Below are 6,000 nucleotides of genomic sequence, written 5' to 3'. Positions count from 1 at the left end.
ACACACACACACACACACACACACACACACACACACACACACAATGTGGGGAAGATTACTATTCCAGATGTTAAAAAACAGCTAACCAAACAGAGCTGTCCTGAAATAAACTGTGCTCCTTCCACACACAGCATTCATTTATCGATTAGTCTATGTAGGCCAACCTCCTCAGAGGAGAACTACTCCTACTGGAGCCTATGTGAAATGGCGTTCAATGAGTGATGTCACGCGCTCTGAAACTTTGAAGTAGTTGTTTCGCTTGCCCTGCAAGGGCCCGCGGCTTTTGTGGAGCAATAGGTAACAATGCCTCCTGGGTGACAGTTGTCGATATATTCATAGGGTCCCTGGTTTGAGCCCAGGTTGGGGTAAGGAGAGGAACGGAAGCAACACTGTTACACTACCATCACAGAGACAGAGCTTTGTTACTCCCAGAAACACCATTTCTGACAGGAAACAACATTAACAGGTTAATTTTAAGGAATTAACACCAAAATAATTGACAAGAAGTGCAGTCGACTGTGCAAATCCACTCATAAAATATGCATGACCCTTCACAATATTCAACTCTTCCTTTCTGTATAAGATTATCTCCATTATTATATTTATGGTTATAATTATTGCATCTGATAAATGCTGTGCTCAAGAAAGGACTCTTGGGGGAAACAAATGGCTGATTTTCTGTTGTTGTTGTTGACTAAATCTTTTTGACATTTCAGAAAATGGCCCCTTATTAAATTTCACACACCATGTACACCCACCCAGTCCACTGGGCTTAGCTCTTCTACAAGTTATATGATGAGTTACCAACGTTGAGTTATTTAAACCCCTAAACTTGATCAATATTCAATACACCACCATCTCCATCCTGCTCCCTGCAGTGCAGCAGTGGTGGTTTGGTAGGGATCCTATTTTGAAAGGAGCTGGAACAGGGGGTCAAAGTGCTCAATCAGCTAAAGGGCATTTGTACTGTTCCTATAAAATCTGTTTTATTTCTTGACTAATTCTGTTTAGTGTTTCCCAAATTTATTTTTCTCAGTTTTGTTTCCCCTATTTTTAGGTTTTCGCTCTCAAAATCCGTTTTTTTATTATACATAATCAACAAAACTGGATGTTCTAAGTCAGGGATGGGCAACTTTGATAGGGGTGGGGGCCACAAAAATCTGAACTCATCATGAGGGGCCACAGGTTGCTCACGGTTCTGCACACCCACATCCATGCGTAACAAGTATAGATAGCTGGCAGCTAAACTAATTTAGCAATCTAAAATAATTTTAGCTGACATGGGCTAATTGACTGACTATCAGTGACTGACAAAACAAGAGAAAAACAGCTGATCCACAACCATATTTAGAAATTGCACCTTGTATATTCTAGTATTTTAACTCAAGTAAGTTGAGACCTCGACTGAGTTCAAAAAAATATATACTTTTTTGAGGGGGGGGGGTTGATTCGATTGCCTTCAAATGCGGCTGCCAGTTGCCCATCCCTGTTCTAAAACCACAACAATGCATAAACCACATCAGGAGACCACTTTTGAGGTCTGTGGAAAATCTAAGACATTTTCATTTTTGGGTGTAGACACACACAAAGAGATATGAGAGACCACACTTTCAGTCTTTTTTTCCTGGATTATTGTTAAGGCCCCTGAAGCAACAATGAAACCAGTCCAAAACAATCCAAGCCATGTTATTTTTCAGTAAAGGGGGCAATTGAGAGAAGCAACAGTTGGTGAGACAATGAATGCACCCAAACAACAGACTGAGGTTCCTGCAGCACGCAAACCGTCTCTGGCGTCATTTCCTCATCATAATGGTGTGGGTATTTATTTATTGGTCCCTGGGGATGGCGGCAGGGGGTGGTGAGGTGGGGGGACATATTGTGAAAGGCTTCCTCTCTCTTGATGAGTGCTGAGGAAAAGGTCACATTACTGCTGGTGAGTGTGACAGATGTGTGTCTATGTGTTACGGTGGGCTGGGGAGGTTGTTACATTATCTTTTCGCACCCCACACACATTATTATTTTTTTGCACATTAAGCACTCCTGCCCCTCACTCTCTCCAACCATAGCGTGAGATGAGTGTTGGTGTTGTTGTGGTATTACTTGTCTCTGAGCTGTGAAAAGAGTTTCCACACGTGGAGAAAAGCAATGCATGAAATCTGAATATAAAGCAGGTCTGTCTGATCCTCAAACCATCTGCTGTTCTGAAACAAACTGACAACCACCACAACAACATGTAAATCAGCTGCTGATTGTGTGCTCTGACAGAACAGAGTTACAATCAGGAAGTATTTTTGTACTCTCATATACTGTGTAGGCTAACCCAAATGTTCCACTTGCTACTTTATGACTTAGTCTTTTCTCCTTTGAGTCAGTCATATTTCCACTATAACTCTTCCATGGGTATTCTTCTAAATGGAGTTGTACAAATGGCTGTTTCAAGCATAGGAGATTTTCTGATAAATACCGTGGGAGTTTAGTTTATTTTGATTCCTAACTGGGCCATGGCGGAGGTTATATTCAGGAAACTGCCTTTTTACTCAGATATGAATTATATTTTACACCGGTCCCAATCTAATGAACAATTGCATCCCCTATGATGGCTTTTTCCCAGGCAGGTGTATGAGCAATAAAAAACATATGTCTACGAAGGTCTTTGGGTTAAACATTTCCTGACTGTTAATGCCAAACAGACACTTTAAAGTGGCAATCAGTAGTTAAAACAATAAAGTCATCTCCGGTCCCTGTTTCGGTAAAAAGCTAAGGGATGGGGCTGGAGAAATGTAACCACTCTCAAATTCATAGACAGAGCTATGGATGCAAGGACTGACCATCCATGATATCAAAATAATATATTTAACCATGTTTTGAGGCTATATAGTTTATATTTACTTTGCTTATAAATGAGGCATTTATAAGTTATATTCTTCAAGAATCAATGAGTACATATAATTAATTTATAAGTCCAAACATGGATGTAGCAACTGCAGATTGCCCCTTTAACCTAAATACATAAAACAACTCATAAGGTCTGCACACACAGGTCAACTACACTCCATCAAAATGCATGGCTTTACAATCAGCTCTGGTCCCATGTCCTTTTTCAAATTAGTGTGGCCATTCTACCAGATCTCAGTCAGACAACCTTAACTAAAAGCCCTAATCAATCACACCCTGTTGACTGTGAATTTGGAATAAGCCAAAGACAACAGTATTCTGGCGCTCCATAAAGTACACATTTGGGTCCACGTAACCAAAACAACAAAGTTCACAGTGTGAAAACAAAAAGAAACATGTTAAGTCTCCCAGCTTTCTTGTTGAACAAAAAGACTCATATTTAATATTTGTTCCAGGACATGGATTACCAGTTTTGTTTGAACAAATCCCTAATTTGACTAAGTCCATAATTTGCTCACCTCTGGTTAAATATGATGAACTGCAGACCAACAAAAAGCAAAGGGCCAGGGTAATTAGCCCAATGACGGAGTCTGTTTAGCAGGAAATACCTACAGATCTGATATGTTGACTGCAGCTCCCTTATAAGGTCGCAGGGCTCTTGACCTCTGTTAATAAATGTCTTCTCTGGAGACGTTTTTATACCCGTGTGGGAACGGGAGAGGGAAGCTCATAGGGAACCAATCGAGAGGCTTATCTATCTATTTGTTGACTCACTTGACTTTGCAAAGAAAGTGATAGATTGGAGTAGCAATGAATTATATTTGCTTTGTACAGTACTCACTGTGCCCATTTCCTCAAAGGCAGCAGAAGGGTAAACTGAACCAAAATACAGTGGAATTTAAAAGAAATATTTATAAGAAATATTTTAAAAAATATATATCTATATATATATATATATTTCTTTTTTCATTCGATGGACAAAATTTGAGGGGTCCATAAAACTGCTGTATCATCAAATGACGCCGATCTTATTATCTCTGTCTGTCCTGGGGACAGGCCATTTGCAGCAGTGAGTTGTCTGAACTGCAAAGCATCGATTGAGCTCATAATTCTTGCTCAGGCTGCCGGCGCATTCATGCCCTGCAGCAACGATCAAAAGCTAATATCCACGCTTAACAAGCCATGCTGCTACGAATCATTCAGAGGGCAGGGGCCATCAAATATCATAGGTAATAAGTGAGACACACATGCAATCGTAAATGTGAAAACAAGCACATACAGTTTAGCTATTTTTGTACAGCTGTGTCAAACAAATTCTAAGAAATCTATGTCATGAGGGCTTCGGCTGAATAAATAACATGCTCCAAGAATGTTCTTTTTAGGCTGTTCTTAGGCTAACCATAATGAAATAAGTTCCACTGTGCCAACCCACTGAACATTAACGGATTTGCTCTCACAATATGTAGAATACAAAGCTGTGAATAAAGTGTAGTGAACATAGGGGACTCACCTCGGCCATCTTGCTTGATGTTGTGGAGCAGGTCAGAGTAGTTGACTGGTCCAGTGTTCTCCTCAAACACAAGGTCCACCGAGGTGATGTTGTTCAAGTGCAGCTCTGTGTAGAGGCCCTCCACAGCAAAGTAGCACGGCCGGTCATCCTTCTTGTTGTCACTGAACATGAGCAGCACCTGCTCCTTCCACTCAAAGTGCTTGCAGATATGGAGGCCGAACTTGCCCAGCTTTTTGTGCGTGGGGCCCGTGTTGGTGATGGACGGGTACATGTTGATGCCGTTGAAGCCCACGGCTGGGGCGCCCGCAGTTACCATGGGGATGTCCCAGTGGGTGGTGAAGAGGCCCACTGGGGAGGAGGTGTAGTCACAGCCCGGCCCAATGAAAGCCCAAGGGTCGTAGGCGAACTTGAGGTCAACAGCCATGAGTGGGGCGATGGACTCAGAGCAGATGCCTTCTTCGTTCTCGCTGTTCTCAAACACGTAACCCAGGTGGTGGCCACGGAGGAGCGCTGGGTCAGCGTTGATGGTGTTGATGGCTCGGTCCAGAGCCGGACCCACACGGGGCCAGGCCCAGGGGTAGGCAGTGTTTCTCTGTGGTAGGATGATGGCCAGCGTGATGTTCCCGTGCTGCCGATGGTCCCGGTGCTCTCTGGGGCGTCGGTGTGAATCACGGTGCTGGGAGGACTTGCCAGACTGGACCCACTGGAGACAGGCACCCAGCAGCAGAAGAAGAACCAGCAACAGTTTCACTCCCTCCATCCTCATCCTGCTAGGCTGCTGAATAATGTCCTTGTGAATTATTTATCCTGTCGAGCTAAAGAGGGAGACATAGGAAGACATTTGTACACAGAGACACACACACACACAAAAGGCTCAGTTTTAAGTCTCTTCATGTCTGTTCAACTCTGTTCAAAGAGCTGTTTTGCTTCGTCACAACTGAATTCCCTCAAACTATTTTTCTTCATGTCACGTTTGAATGGCCTTTGCACTACCATGTTATAGAACATCTGTGAGAGGGTGACTCCCTTATACCAGACTAAAGTTACTGAGTTACTGGGCAGTTCTGATCCCTCAAATCAGATTTATACTCAGGAGTTGAGAATATAAACAGAATAATTAACCATGCATCAAAGAATGTCAACATGTGTGACAAAATACTTGTCACAGCTTCCTTTAGTAAGTTATAGTGAAGGTGAACTTTCTTAGACAATTACATGGTTGTTAATTGCCTCTATCAAACTGGTAGATCATTGTGCTTGCACCTGACATGATATGCATTGATTTAACTGTTAAACTGCACTCGTTGAGATTTGTTTAGCATCAAAGCCTGGTACACCACCAAATACCTAAACAATTAAGCAATAATCGAAGTTGCCTTGCATGCCATTTTCACATGCATGTAGGCTAGATAGAACAGTGTTCAATCTGAGGGCAATTACTTTGATTCATTTGAAGCTATAGGCTACATCTTGTTTATAAAGTATTTTATCAAAAAAACAAACAATTGAGTAATAGAGCGCATAGGGTTATGATAAACTGATGTCTGAAATCAGATAAAGGCTTTTTCTAGTAGATAACACATATTTAAAACTTC

General features: G+C 41.9%; 1 pseudogene; it reads right to left on the bottom strand.

Annotated features, from left to right (window-relative positions):
• Positions 1 to 6,000, bottom strand: part of LOC111950285 (atrial natriuretic peptide receptor 1-like) — a 66,321-nt pseudogene that overhangs the window by 59,195 nt on the left and 1,126 nt on the right.

Source organism: Salvelinus sp. IW2-2015, linkage group LG23 (assembly GCF_002910315.2).
Source record: "Salvelinus sp. IW2-2015 linkage group LG23, ASM291031v2, whole genome shotgun sequence".
In the NCBI taxonomy this organism is placed as follows: Eukaryota; Metazoa; Chordata; class Actinopteri; order Salmoniformes; family Salmonidae; genus Salvelinus; species Salvelinus sp. IW2-2015.
The sequence above is the reverse complement of the archived record's forward strand: the minus strand, read 5'-3'. Positions and strand labels throughout refer to the sequence as shown.